Genomic DNA, 16,341 nt, shown 5'->3' with positions numbered 1-16,341 from the left:
ATTTTTCATATTACACTATTTCTTGTATTATATTATTTATCTTAATTTTAACAAAATGTTTTATCTTCAGAAAAATATAAGAATTTAAATTTTTTTAACATCACCAAAAATAATATTTTTGTTTAAGAAAATACAATTATATAAAAACCATACAAATATGCCTTGTTATATTATTTTATATTTTTTATCTAGTTTCACAACTAACTTTACTAATGCTTCAAATTAAATAAGTTAATTTATTAGGTTTTAACTAGTAATTTTTTAGTTTTTAACTAACTTATCTCTGTCAAACACATTTGCGAAGAATAGTTTTATTAATAGATACAAATTTGGGAGAATTTTTCATGTTATAAATTATTTTGATATATCATTTTATCCTCTAAACATTTTTTGGGGGTTGAAGTGGGGATTGAATGATTTGACATCGTGACTTTTTTGTGCCTCTGTCCTGTACAAGGAACCACAATCTTACAGGAATTGAACTTGAACCACAACTAAGCACATGTTCTTGTATTATGTGTATCTCTATATGAAGGAAATGAAATCAAAGAACTAAATATATCTTCAATCAAGCACTTTCACGTGCTTATGTCCCACTATACACTGATTGTTTGTACAGAACTATGAAAGTGTCACTCTTTTTTTTTTTCCTGCATGGACAGAAATTGATAAGGTCTCTAACATGAAGCTTACATCTATTTTATTTATTTATTTTTGTTTGTGCCTTTCGACTTTAATTAGCCCCCGTTTAATCGGGAAAAAAGGAAGAAGAAGAAGAGAGGATAGTAACTTTATCAACTTGAAATTCGTTTGGACGAGGAAAAAGAAAAAGGAAATTCATAAATGTAGGCATGTAACTGTAGCTCTATTAATCCTGGAGACCTAGATCTTCATTGATCTTGATATCAGGTTTGATAATAAAAAAAGCCCTAATGATTTGACAAAATTATTTTCTGCTCTTGGGCTTGATATTCAGGGCCCAAACCTTATCATATGCTAAGCTTTAGTCCAACTTAACCATACCAAACTTGTAGAGACCTGTAAGCACACTGCACATATTTCTTTTCTTTAAATTGGCAAGTCTACTAATTCGAAACGAAGGAATTTGAGCAGTTTACATTCTTGATTCATCACTTTCGTTTTGTGGTTCAATTCCTGCATAAAGAAGCACAATTTTTGTAGTAAAAAAATATAATATGTCTATAAAAGAGTAAACCTAGGTATACTTTATATTCTGGAATTTCATAAATACAAGTAACAACTGATAAGTAAGTATAAAAAAATGAATACTCAGATATGGCCTCTAGCCAGAAGGTTTTATTTCTATTTTTTTTATTACCATTCGTTTCTGAAAGAGTTTGACCATGATAGAGAATATTAGTCCATTCTTAAAATAGATAATTGGTAAATGATATTGTCACAACATTCATAAAATAAATAAATAAGTGATACACTAGAAATTAGATAACAAAAAATTTAGATCATAAATATAATTTTTTTTGTTCGTTAGGGCAAAGCACAAGTCAATAATATCAGTTTAATGTACGGGTCAGTAATGTATAAAACGACGACGGTCCAACTCATTGTTACTGTCCAAAAACAAAAAGTAGCTTTAATATAAAACAAAACATATACATCCATTAATCAACAGTGGATCCGTGGCGCAATGGTAACGCGTCTGACTCCGGATCAGAAGGTTGTGATTCACGTCGGGTTCAACCTGTGATCCTGAGGATTTTTTTTTATAATATTATTTTTTGGTTATTTCTTCTTCAAACACTATGATTTCTGTGTTTCCCATCTAGCTATATTGATTCTCAGAATGATACTGTATATGATTTAAAGATATGAAAAACATGCTCCATTTTATCGGAATTTGGTAAACGAGACTAGTGTTACCTTATGATATATGTACCAGCGGGACTATAGTTGTTTATGTTTATGTTACACCTACCTGAGGTATTATGGGCCTACATACAGTAGAATTGACATATGCCATTCCTAGAATGGCCCATGCATATTATATTTATACCCCTAATCTTTGTAAGGAGGACTGTGTTATTACGTGATAGGACATAATTCTTGACATTTTTTCATTCCCACTAAGTCCTGTTATAGGAGCTTCCGATTATATTATATATATAAAATTCAGAACCAAAGGTCTACTAGGACATAGCATTTTCGCTCAGATTTGTCTTTATATTTTGAGACAGACAGATTCTGTACTTAATATTTTTTTAGGTAGATGATTAGTACTTTAAAGGAAGAATAAATTGTAGGATGTTTAGGAATGGAAAGCTCATGAATGTGTTTTTTTTATTTCTTGCAACATAGTCTTAAAGGGAAAAGAAAAGATTTTAGCATATGTGTAAGAAATTGTTTAAAAAATTGCCCGAACTAATGTGTAAGATTTTAGCATAAAATAAAATGACATTTCACTCTACCCACAATGTATGGACTTATGCTTTTTAGAATAACTGTAGTTGTTTTAAAATACTACATCCAAGGCGTGCAACTTACTAAAGCACTTCTTCTAAAAAAAACAAATGAATGTATTTTAACAGATGTTTGTAGGATTAGTCAACACATACAAAGTCAAACTTACTAACGTACTGCTTTTGAAAATCAAATGGGTATGCATTACCAAAACCACACACACTCACAAAGAAAGAGATGCAATCATTAACACTACTTAATATTTTTAATTAGATTTTATAAAAAAAAATGTGTTTAGTTAGATAATTTTTATCTTAAACTCTACCATTTGATTCTTTATATATATATGAAAAGTTGAATATCTGTTCAATTTTTTTATAACACATATGTGTTTGTATGTGTGTGAATTTCATGTGTAAATTATAAAATAGGATTGCTACATGAAAACAAGATTGCTTCTTCTTTTCCCTATATATTTATTAATTATTAAATTAAACATAAAGAATGGTAGAAGAAGAAACATGGCTACTTTTTCTTTTAACTTATTCTCTGAAATGTAGGTAAAATTGTGAAGTGTTGAAAGGTATATCCCATCCACCACCTATGTAACTCATTTTCACACACTTTTAAGTAAATATATAAATGATGGGATGAAAAGAAAAGTAGCTAGCTAGGAAGGGCAAACACATGACAAGTTTAGTGAGAAAAGTGGGAAAGACCATGCTTTTTAAAAGAGGGTGTGTGGGACGGTGGGTACCCATTCGAATTAACTCTATGCATAGGAATGTAATTGCCAAAGTCCCACAGCCACGGCCTATGTCACTACCTCACACACACTTCGCACCATACCCGCTTGTTTGGTGGAGGCTTGTCCACACCACCAAAACACTACTCTCTCACACACTTCTTTTTTCACCAATATTTATCCAATGCCGTGGTACTTTGCCTTTGTGACCTCCATTATTTAGCATGCACATGTTTCAATTTATATCACCATGCATCTCCATGAAACCAAAATTATTCCACCATAACCAGTAAAATTTAATATGGTGGTAGATGATTGTGTTTTTTAAGTACGTTAACAAAGATTTAATTCTTAATTTGTGTATAAAAAAATTTAATGAAAAAGACAAAACTCACTTTAATTATTTTTTGTGTTTTCAGAATTAATTTGATGACTTTCGACTATTAAAGTATCTAGTTTATTTTCAAAAAATAAAAATAAAAATATCTCACTTGTACTTTTGGCAATGGCATGCATGTACCACACTTTCTACCTCCCTCTTCTAGACCTCGTGCGTTTGAGGAAATCCCCTAATGGCCTAACACTTCTATCGAAGTAGATATGATTGGATTCTGAAACCACTTTTGTAATCTCAATTGGGTCAACTCTTTTATGAGTCAATCGTACTCCTCACCGCACAAAGTATTCCATTTCCATATTTGATGTGCAATGTATCCACTTATTATGAAATGAATAAAACGAAATAAATTTAACCCATTGATGTTCTTTCCACAAAAAGCATGATAAATGCATGGATGGTTTTGGTTAATGGAGTGAATCCAATTCTTCTTTGAAACTTTTCCTGCTTTTCACTCCTCCTCCAAGTCTCACTTGGGGCCTATATTAACGGCCATACCAGTTAGTCACTTACCACGGGCTTCCTCAACTGGTTATGGGACATTGATATTTAAAATAAAATAAAAAAGAGCACACCGTAAATTAATGTAGTCATTAAAGAATATTTATGTGAGAAGATTTAATAAGCCTGGGTCTAGTAAAAGAAACTAGCATATCAAAGATGTGGAATCAAAGTTTGAATTTTAGTTAGGAAAGATGTTTCACTTTTAATGGTAAAAAAATAAGTTAAATTTAAGCCATCCAATATGACATGTAGATCACTTTTAATGGTAAAAGAAAATTAAGTAATGATATCTAAAAATAAGTTACTCTAAAGAAAGTTCGTGTAAGAAACAAAAGAAATATTTTTAATTATTTTAAAAAAGGTGTTTTATATTTTAATATAATAATTTTTTTGTATCAAAAAACAAACTCAATTTTTTATATTAAACTAAAGTATAAAAAACCTCATAAGGCCCATTATCCTACTGGCAAACGAAAAGATTTATACTATAACAAGTCTACAAGGCTCAAGCTCTTCACGCCAGTCTTTCATCTCTTACTAATAGAACTGAAAATCTATGATTTTGTTCTCTTCCGTTTTTAATTATAATATTTAGTCTTTTTTAAATTTATGATTTTAGTTTCCCTAGTAAATTATTAACTAATAATTATAATTATTAGAGATATTAAATTAGTTATAAATTAAATAAAAAAAATTATTAATCATTAAAAACTTTAATAAAAGACTATTAATTCTAAGGTGATGTTAATAGTTGTTGAAGTCGCATGTAACATGGAGGTGAAAAAAGTGTTTGCGGAAAAGAAGATGAACACAATATTATGAAAAATTATGATTAAAGATTTTTTATTCAATTTTGTTAATAATTAACAATTTTGATTAATTTATAATTAAATTAATAATTCAATTAATAATCTATTACGAGGATCAAAATTACCAAATTATAAGAGAATCAAATGTTATAATTAAAATCCAGAGGATCAAAATCATAGATTTAATAAACTAAGACGATCAAAATCGTAGTTTAGACTAATAAAAAATAAAAATATTGTTATCCTTTAAAAAAATGTCTTTTTTTCCAGTTCAGGTTTCCATGTCTTCTTAAAAACTCACAACCTATACGTTTTAATTTTCACCATTTATAATAAAATCAAATATTTAATATTTATTTCCCCCACTCTTATATAAAAATAAAAAAAAAGAAACCTTTGACTAGATATACGTCCTTGTATAGTGTATATTATTTAGTTTAGATGTCAACTTTGAATGTTTATTTTTATGCTTGTGACAGCTTCCCCAAGAAAAAGTTTCCAATCCTTGATAACACTTGCAGGATAGGAAGGTATCTGCTTGTCTTGTTTGTCGTAAAGAATTTTAATGATCCCCCGTAAGATTTGAACCCCACAATATGCTAAATAGGAGTGTTATTATAACTGAAATGTCTACACACATCTTTTCGGTAGATATGATTATAAGAGATGCTTGTATATCGTTGACATTAACTCTTTTTGGGAATTTGAAATTTAGTTAAACATTACGTCTTAATTAATTTGAGTGATTGAATGAGCTTCAATTCTGGATAAAGATTATAATACGTTAATATTTATGATGAAGGCAAAATGTAAACGAGTACATGGGTCTATTCTGCCGAACCTTTAGAATGAAATATTTGAGAATTTTAAATTTTAAAATTATCAATTGCTTCAATTGGTTTTTATTTTATTTTTGCTTTGTTTGATAAAGTGGTCAAATGCTTTTATTTTCAATTTTTTTATTGTAGCAAAAAGAATTTCAATTTTTTAAAATTCCGTTTAATACCATAAAAACACCCATTGATAGTAAAATATCCAAACAAATTCTAAGCCGAAGAGTTTATTTTGAATAATGAATTACCGACATTAAATTATTAATACTTTTAAAAAAAATGAACGAGTATCTTAAAAATAAAAATAAAAAAATCCACAATTGGTAACTAAAAACCCAAGGTTGAACCCGACGTGAATCGAACACGCAACCTTCTGATCTGGAGTCAGACGCGCTACCATTGCGCCACGGATCCGTTGTTGATGTACATCAGTTATTATGATTTAAATATAATAATATTCTTACAAATATTTTCTTCTTTCTACAAGCTCCAACATCATTGAATATTGATAGTTAATTTTGTATTTTTTTTATTAATAATTAGTTTTGTAATGATTATGATTCAAAAACATATAAACATATACTCATATTATCAAGTTTATAATTTCACTTCAATTAAACATTAATTTTATATTTTGAAATGTCACCTAATACTTAATAATAGAAATTTAAATTATTTTTTTTTTACAAAAATAAATTTAAACTCAGTAAACGATTATATTTACTACACAATAGCTACTCCCACGTAATGTACTCTATGGAAAAAACAAATAATACTTCATCGGTTTTGCAAAATAACTAATTTGAAATATTTTTTCCCCCTAAAATTAAGTAGAATGGAAGGAGCAACAAGTAATCAAAAAGTCCTCACTGGAAAATTAGGTAACTGAGAAAAAAGTATATTTAGATAAATATTTAAAATCTTAATTTCATGTAACTCAATAAAATTAAATTTAAAGTGAAGTTGTATATATTTAAGAGATTTCATTTTAAAAAAATATGGTTAAATTTAATATAATTTTTTAACCTAATATAAAAGTCATATTCTTTTACTTGTAATAAAATAAATTTATAACAGTAAAATTTCTTTGAATTTACTACAACAAAAAATAAAATAAAAATGCGCTTCCAACTTGATAATGGGAGCGGTGAGGTTTACCAAACATGAACTAAACTAAAATTGGACGGTCGTGTCTATGTTGAGGACTCAATTAGTTGTCGACCTGAAGACATTAATGAAAACGCTAGAATAATTAAAACTATGGCTTCACATTTCATTACCGACATATTATTCGCATTAATTATTTATTTTTTATTTTGCGAGTTTTCAATTTATTGAGCAATTTATGTTGCTCAACTCGTGACTTCACCATACAATCTTAGAAATATGATAAAGATAGGACATATAAGGATGGTTAACGTGCATGAGTCTCAAGGTTTATGTTGTAAAAAAAAAATTATTATTCTTCACCATCGCTTAAAAAAATTAAGGTGTCAATCTCCTTGTACATCACACGATAAAATGTATAAATTGGATGTCAAAGAGTCATGAGTGACGTCTATTTCTATTTCTAAAAAATATACATTGACTTTCTTGATAATAGTGAGCTGCGTTTTAAATTAATTAAGAGGTCCTCTTTAAGAATTTTGCTCTGTTAGTAGTTGGGAAGGTATGAAAAACACCACATGCATTCGACAATGACGGAATAAACTGTATTGTTCCTGAAACGATATATTTATATGTTTTCTCTTATGATATTACATTGTTTTTGCTAACATTTTCTTGTGCAACAAATATATGATACATATTTTTCTCAACTTACAAAATTATGCATATATAAAAAAATTATATTCATATTATATATATATATATATATATATATATATATATATATATATATATATAAAACAATAGTTACCAAAAAAATTAGAACACAAAGTAAATTGTTTTATTCATTTTAAATATCCTACCAAACATTAAATAGGGAAGAAATATAGAAAATAATAACAAAATTCTTATTTTGTCTTTAATTAAATCTCTCCTTATTATTTAAACAGCATGTGGTATGTCATATTCCCTCAGTATTACTTCAAATGATTTTTTTTTCTTGTTTCTTATGAAAATTGCAATCGATATGCCCTTTCTTACTCTCACTCAAATGATTTTTTTTTATCCCAAAGTCTATATTCCAAGTTCAAGTTTAGAGTGAGCATTGTTTCTCCATTTCTTAATTTAAAGTATCACTACAAACAAAATTCCACTTTAAAGACCTGAGACTTTCAGTTTCTAAAATAAGAAAAAGTATGGTGACTAAATCCGTTTGAGACCAAATTGGAGACTAGTTTATGTAAGTAGCTAAAACCTTGGTAGCTGATTTTGGAGACCAATTTACATGCTGGTATAGAAACCAATTTAGCAACTGATTTTATAAATAAAAAAAAACTATTTTGAGCCTCATATACAGTGACCGATTCAGTGCTCATTCTTGAAGTGACCAAATTAGAAGACTAGTGCAGTACCTAATTCAGTTACCACTTTAAATGACTGATTTAGAGAGCAAAAATCAGTCACTAAATCAGTCTCTAAACATTGAACTTTGGTACTAGAAGATCAGTAATTTCTTCACAGGATTTAGAGAGAAAACAAATGTTATTTTATAAATATTTTGGTGACTTTTGTTACAAACTTACAATACAATGGGATACATGTGGTTCGTAGAAACAAATTTAATAAATTTAAAAAAGAAAGATATCCAACTTTGTTAATCACTAATTCTATAAACATCGATATTAGAAATATTCTCTCTGTTGAAGGAGTAAAACAAGATAGGTGATAACTACTAAATCAATATCGAGTTAAAAAGAATCAATGATTTTTTACTCTATATGATATATATATATATATATATATATATATATATATATATATATATATCATTGCAAAAAAATGATTTTTTACTCTCCAAGAAGACAAAATTAAATAACTAAAGATTCAATTACTAAGTCTTTGATGTAATATTATCTTGAAAGAAAATCCTTAATCTTACTTTTGATTAAGGATAAGAAAAATATTCACACACGATTTACATATAAATTCGCAACATATAAAAGATAGATAGTTTAACATATACTTGTAGATAATTAAAATGGATAATTTTAAAAATATCATCAAATATAAGTAAATGTTATTAATATATTTTCATGATATTTTATTAAATATTATATATAGTCCATGTCACTAAAATCTATAACAACATGAGTTATGTATAATATTTAATAAAATATCATAAAAATATATTAATAATATTTATTCATATTTGATGATATTTTTTAAATGTTATAAAAAATTAATAATATTTTATTAAATATTAAAAACTGTATGTAACAGTGAATGCAACTCTCTTTTCAACATAAAGTTGAACCAATAGACCTTAAGACCAAGAAGGTTCCGCTTGTTCCCGTTCAAAGGCAAAGTAAGAAAAAAAAAATCTACTAAGCATGTACACACGTGTACATTTTAGTGAGTAATAGATTGCTCAAATAAGGTTGCGGCTGATTATATCATTGATTTTGTTTTTCCATTTTGGGTATTTTGCTTTATGTTATCTTGTTTTATTTTAAGAGAAGTTCTAGAAACAAACTTTTTAACATACTTTATTTCAAATATTCTTTATATTTTTTGTTAAAACTTAATAAAAATTATGAAATCATGTATACAACTTATTAAATTAAAAATATATTAATAAAATCTAACTTAATTGGTGAAATAATATGAGTGAGTTGTTATGAAATTTTTAAGTTTTATAATTTTTAATAAACTTCAACCAAACTAATAATAAAAAGTATTACTTTCGTTCTAAAATAATTATCATCTTAAATTATTTTATATAAAAAAACTAATAAATAGAGAAAAGATAATAATAATTTTATAAAATCAATCTTATTTAAAAGATGAAAGAAAATAAGATTAATATTAAATTCAAAAATTAAAGTGATATTTATTAAGTTTACCAGTAGAAAACAACAATTAATGATATATTGAAAAATCAAATACAATATTTATTTTTGAACAATTTTTCTTCCTTAAATAGTATAGTTATTTTGAGAATAAGGAAATTAATACTTTGGGCGGTGATAATTTTGAAAGAAACATGACCCTTTTTTGAACGAAACTTATCTGACAGTATTGCTTTGTTATACTTATTGAAGACTAGTTATGGCCGGAGAACTGGTCACCGGCCACCTCGCTTTCAAATTTTATGGTACTCAAAGCTATAACATGGCAAAGAGGCAGCAAAGCACTGATTTCAAATTGGTGGTCCACCAACTATTGCCCATTTTGTTGCCCCGAAAAGTCATATATAACCTGATAACCAACGCTGGTCTTGGGTAAGACACCTAATTCTCTTTTTTTTTTTTTAAAAAAAAAAAACTCTCAAAAAGTTTTTTATAAATAAAAATAATAATAATTGCTTTATCAATAATAATAATTTATTATAAGTAATTAAACGTTTCTTCTTAAAAAATTCTCCATCTTATTTATCATGAAATTTTCTTCTAATCAAAATATTTTATTTATCCTTCATTTTTTATTAACATTAACATTAATTTTTCTTTCCTTTTTATTTTTTTTTACTATCACAATTAACATCTTTAGATCTCCATTAAAACTACTAGACATCTTAATAAGTTTGGTCTTTTAAGCCAATTATAAAATTAATCTTCGACTTTTAGATATATTTTCACCTTTTTTATCGATTAAAAAACTAGTACCTTACCTATTAAGATTAATTAAAATGATTTAAAAACCCAAGAATTCCCTCACAAACCTTTCACAATTGTTTAGCTTTATATAGAAAGTTAAAACTTTACAAAAAAAATCCTCACAATTGATTCAATTGCGCTTACAACACAATTCATAAGCATCATCGATCAATTCATTATCTGAACTTTTAATTGAGTGTTTGGTTTCATTTTGATCATTTAAGTTTATGAAAAATTTCATATTAGTTTTGTCAACTTCATATACACAGACTAAATTCCAACTTCTGGTAGGAAATGATGTTATCCTCTAACTCATAATAATCATGTCTTTTTGTTCTCTGATTTACTGATTCAAATACATGTGAATTGATGAGTCTTCTGTTATTGACTAATTTAACAACATGATTACAAGAGTATTAATTATCCCTAACAAGACAACACACTCAATAACAAACATATTTACATCATAAAAAAACATGTATTTAAAATATTAGATCAAACACTGTATTGTGATTTTAGAATAGGTTGTGGTGTCAATTGTATTACGATGAATTATACCTAATTTGAAGTTATCTAAAGTAGTTTTAAAGTAATGTGATATTTTTGAAAAAGTATGATTTGCTATTAGTAATATGCACTAAGTATGTGTGGATGAATTTGGAAGTAATAAAATAAAACTTTTTTCATTTTTGTATACTTAAATGATAAAAATGTTGTAAATCAATTCATGTCTTTAATGGTAAACAACTAGTTAAATTTTATTAGTTTTTTGTTAGTAAGAGAAATTTGAGCAGACACTTCTCATTTCTTTTTTCTCTTCAACCTTCTAATTTATTTTCTCTTTTTTGTTGTACTTATTGCACCACCCTTTATGGACTGACTTGCGAGACAAATATTATTGTATCTAAATCGCCTAATATGAAACCGTCATCCATTTGCATGTTTGAATTATAGTTTCTGCACTCCAAATCTGAGTTTGATGTTCTAATTAGTGTGATTTAGCATATAGATTGAGTTTTGTCTGTTATAATTGGGGTATATTTTAATTTATCATTTGTATTTAGAAAATAAAGTTAAAAGCATTTTAGTTGAAACTTGTTGCGATGTGGTCACAAAGAATAGAATTCAAGCCAGAGACACAGCGAAGGATGCAGAGAATTGTGATTATTTCCGATGAGCAATTCTGGTTGTGATACTCACAAAGACTCCAATACTCAAGTCACAATATATATAGGCACATTTTGAGTTTCAAGATCAAAATATATGATGATATGTTGAAGGGGCCGTACTATGTCCTAAAATCTATGTTTGGCAAAACGTGAACATACTTCTAAATTTAAAGCCCTGACTAAAACAGATTGTTTTTTTTTTAAAAAAAAAATTCTTGAATAAGACTGTACTTTAAAAACTACTACTATAATCCAAATTAACATGATAGCAGTTGCTTACGAATTAGATCAATTATAACAAAATTAACTACTAGCTACAACACAAAGGCTAATTAATTATTACCAAAGTTAAAGCTAAATTTTCGGATGCATCTTCTTTCATTGCATGAAAGGCAAAGCGCTGTCGGCATGTCGAATATGCCGTAACAATTCACTGTACCACCTAAAACTAGCTAGGAACAAAAAGGTTGAAACATTGAATCATTAGTGTTTTCTTTGTTGGTTTTGCAACTAATTAATACAGTGCCCATTAAATAAAATACATTTTCTCAGTTATCTCTCTTTTTCAGTACTTTCCAATGCTTTATCATAATTATACTTGTTCTTCGACTTAATTGAGCATATTTTAATAAGATAATAAGACAGATACCAAACACTTTTAATTAAATTCTCGGGTGGCTACTAGATTAACGCTAGTGTAGGGCTAGCAGACAACAATAATAAAAGAGTTAATAAGTAATTGAAAGTAACTTGTTGGATTAAATGGAAGCAGTGGATAGCATCTTTTTTGACTTTCTAGGGTTTGTATGGTCCTGTAGGAGACAACAACACTCCTCTCCCCCTAATCTGACTTCAAATAGCACCATTATATAATAATTTATCGGCAACCGAAAATATAGTGCCGACTATTGTTAGAGGCTAAGTACCCTTTAATCTTCACCGTCCGTTTATGTATGATTATATAATAAAGATTTATTTGTTCTACTTCTTATACTATTATGATTATTAAAATCAATTTAATTCAAAAATAAATTTCAAACTTGAACCAATAAGGTTTAACATAATTAGTAAATGACTGTGTTTCTGAAACATGCTAACACAGAATTAATTTCTCAATTTATGGTTATGAAAATTTTTTATTGGGAGAAATAAAATTTACTTTGAGTATATCTATACTTCTAACGTTAGACTCATGATTTTTAATTATGAGAATAAGTTGCTTTCAGAAAGCCAAAAAAAAAAAGAGGAAGTTTTAGACACCTGCTTTTATAGAATACAACCTAACAAATTATGTCGTTAGTGATATTATCTAGATTATGATGTATATAAATTTAGGATAAATTAAATGATATGCATAAGTAACTACTTTATTACATTTATAATTTTAAAACTATATTGTAAATAAAATATAAAAACAATTGAATAAGTATGAAGTTTATTTTAAATTATATGAAAATTCGTAAACTTTATTTATTTAATAAGAATTATTCATTAAATTGTTTGATTGATAAAATTTAATATAATAAAAAATAAATTTATCAGTACATTCTTTTAAAGTAATTTCACCCATATAAAAATTTATTTAAAGAAAAGTTGAATGAGTTTTATTTGACACAATTTATTTGAACATTCTTATTATGCTATTTTGTGATCCTTCAGATTGGAAAAATAATTACATAACCCAAAATAATGTGATCTCGGTTAGAGGTGACAAATGTACTATTGGATTTAATATAGGTTATGAGTTATAATGAGTTAACCAGAAAAAGTTTGAATTCAATTTGGGCCTATAAAATGAACCCTAACCTTGCTGCAAATCCTTTTTTTTTTCAAGCTTTTATCAAGTTTTTGCCAGCTCAGCTCAAATTAGGCTATGATCTAATTGTGTAAAAAGATAAATAAATCAATTCAGTCTAGAAACATAAAAGCCCAGGGCCTATTATATTTCATCTAAGTTTGGGTAGAAATAGATAGTGGTGAACCACCAATAATATATGTTAGTCTACTTTTGACCGATCATCATTTAACATGTAATCACATTTTTTAATTTAAGAAAAAAATTGATAATGTATCATATAAAAATTAGTTGAGATCACTACTCGATCTCCAGAACCATCTAATAAATTTTATGTAGATAGAGGTGAGCATGACAATTGTGGGAAACAAGATGATGAGTGTGATATCCATATCCTTTTCTTTTCTTTCTTGGGACAATTTTTGTTTCTATTCTCATCCCATGATTCTCCGCTGTACTTGTTGGATGTTGCATGAAAATAATTATATTTTTATATAAACATCAGCTTTTAATAAATATAAAAAAATTATTGCATTAAATTTTAACAAGAATTTGGCTAAAAAAATATATTCATATGTTAATAATTAAGAAAAAAATATTAATTATACCCACACACACACACACATATATATATATATATATATATGATTAAAACATTTATTATTATTATTATTTTCAAACATTTAGAAACTATGTAGAAAAGTAAGTACGATCCTTATCCACAAATATATGCTAGGGGATTTTGTCTGTATCCCCATTTCTACGAGGTAGAAATCTGTAAACCCAGGGTCTTAAATATTAAGATAATCATCACAAGAATTCCTAGATGATGGAAAAATTATCATCTTTACCTTCCATCACATATCTTAATTCTAGTGATTTGGTGAGCTTTATTAGTTTTATTTAATTATGACATCTCGTAAACCTTTGACTTAGTAAGTTTTGGTTTTATTTTCTCCCATAGTCCCATGACATTGTTGATTAGCCTTACTCTGATACCCATAACGTAATCATATATACATTTTTGTTCTTTTGCTCGTGCAAACAATCCAATGCAACACCTCTAGCTGATTTTTTATTCACTATCATCACTCCAGAACACGTCCAAGTGAATACCAACATACTTTTTTCTTGGGAGTAGCGAACAGAAAACAACAACACTAATCATATTATTATATAGGCAACCAGAAATTAGTTAAGAACTTGCTTCATTTTAAAAGTTAAGGTCCCATGGGGGTTGTAAAAAACATGATTGAGATATACATCTCAACAACCATTAAAATGACTTAAACACAATGGTCTGGAGAGTATATAAAGAAAATATAGATGCATGTAATGTAATAATGCTAATGGTTTTACAACTTGTATAACTATATTGCGTGGTAATATAATTTTTTTCTCCAGGAGAACAAAAAGTAGTACTATTTTGGGTATAAAAGGACGTTTGTAAGGGTAAATTTGGCATGACCTAATTTGCCCATGCCCTGCTAAATATAAGGTTAGATGAGCTGGGGAAAAAGGGGTGACCAGGAAACCATGTTTGCTTGAACAGTGCTTCTCAATTATAAAGAGAATAAAAACAATTTATGGGTCATATATCTGACCGTTGACTAGCTCCTCATCCACGGTCCTTCATTCTTTCCATCAATAATACACTTTTTATTGCGTGAATCCACTTCTTGAAGAGTTTCCGGGTCAAAAATAATGCCATCATGTTATATTGGTTTTTTTTTTTTGGTGACTATCATGTTATATTGGTGCAAGTTTAGGACTTTTTTTTCAGAATAGTTTAGATCATTACACTTAATTAAATCGAAATTTGACCACTGACTACCATATATGGTACCACTATCAGTGCAATTATTTGCATGCCTTGAAAATAATAAATTGATATTATAAAACAATTCCTTTTTTTTAAGAGACTATAAAACAATTCCTAGTTTCCAGAAAATACATCAAATTTGAATTTCAAGTTGAACTGATTATGACACTCCTGACCGTGACCAAAAGGAGTAGTCATTGATGTAAGGGGATGTAACTATCGCAGTTGAAATCAATTAGATTTTTCTTTAATTAATTTGTACGCAGATGACATGATTACAAATACTTCTTTAGTATGCGGACCAAGTTAAATAGTTTTTTTCCCCCAAAAAAGGTTTATTTTTTATTTTGACATTATGATTGCTCCGCCTATTCTTCAAAACCATGCCAATAAGTTTTCTATATACTTTGAGTATTTTAGATTTAAGTATTTTATTTTTTAAAAATACATAAAAGATAACAAGATCTCCTTTATTTCGAATAATATTCACATATTTAATATCAGATTTTTTTTTTGCAAAAATAGATATTTCATTTCATTAGATAAAAAAAAATTAAAAATGAAAAAAAATTCAAAATTAAATAAAAATAATGAAAATATATTATTATCTAAATAAAACTATTATTTCTATTTCTATTAATTTGATATGGTATATCAAAATTTAAAATTAACCTCCAATTTAAAATGAGGTTAACTAAATTTAAATAATAATATTTAACATGAATAAAAAATATATAATGGGAAATGCTTGATACAGAAGAAGTCATATAATATAGAAAATAAATTAACCTCAAGGTAAGATTAATATTTGATAGTGCCAATTAAGTTTGAGTTTCATTGAGAGATGATAAATAATGCAAGTTGTTTATCTATTCGTTGAATTTGAAGACTTTTTCGTCTCTCCACCAAAACATTTTTGATAAAAAAGAGAAAATAAATATTTAAATTCCTATCATTCAAAGACGAGTATTTAAATTTATAATATAAGTGAATAATAATATGTTAGCTCCCAGGCCAGATTAATTAGTATGGTACTTTCTTATAAGAATAACTTGTATAAAATATATT

At 27.2% G+C, this 16,341-nt stretch overlaps 1 non-coding gene across 1 annotated transcript; it reads right to left on the bottom strand.

Annotated features, from left to right (window-relative positions):
- Window positions 1-6,066: 6,066 nt before the first annotated feature.
- Window positions 6,067-6,138, bottom strand: TRNAW-CCA. Its single transcript has one exon. It is a non-coding gene; the product is annotated as a tRNA-Trp (tRNA).
- Window positions 6,139-16,341: the final 10,203 nt, after the last annotated feature.

This window comes from Glycine soja, chromosome 6 (genome assembly GCF_004193775.1).
Source record: "Glycine soja cultivar W05 chromosome 6, ASM419377v2, whole genome shotgun sequence".
Classification (NCBI taxonomy): Eukaryota; Viridiplantae; Streptophyta; class Magnoliopsida; order Fabales; family Fabaceae; genus Glycine; species Glycine soja.
This window is presented reverse-complemented; position numbering and strand designations above follow the sequence as displayed.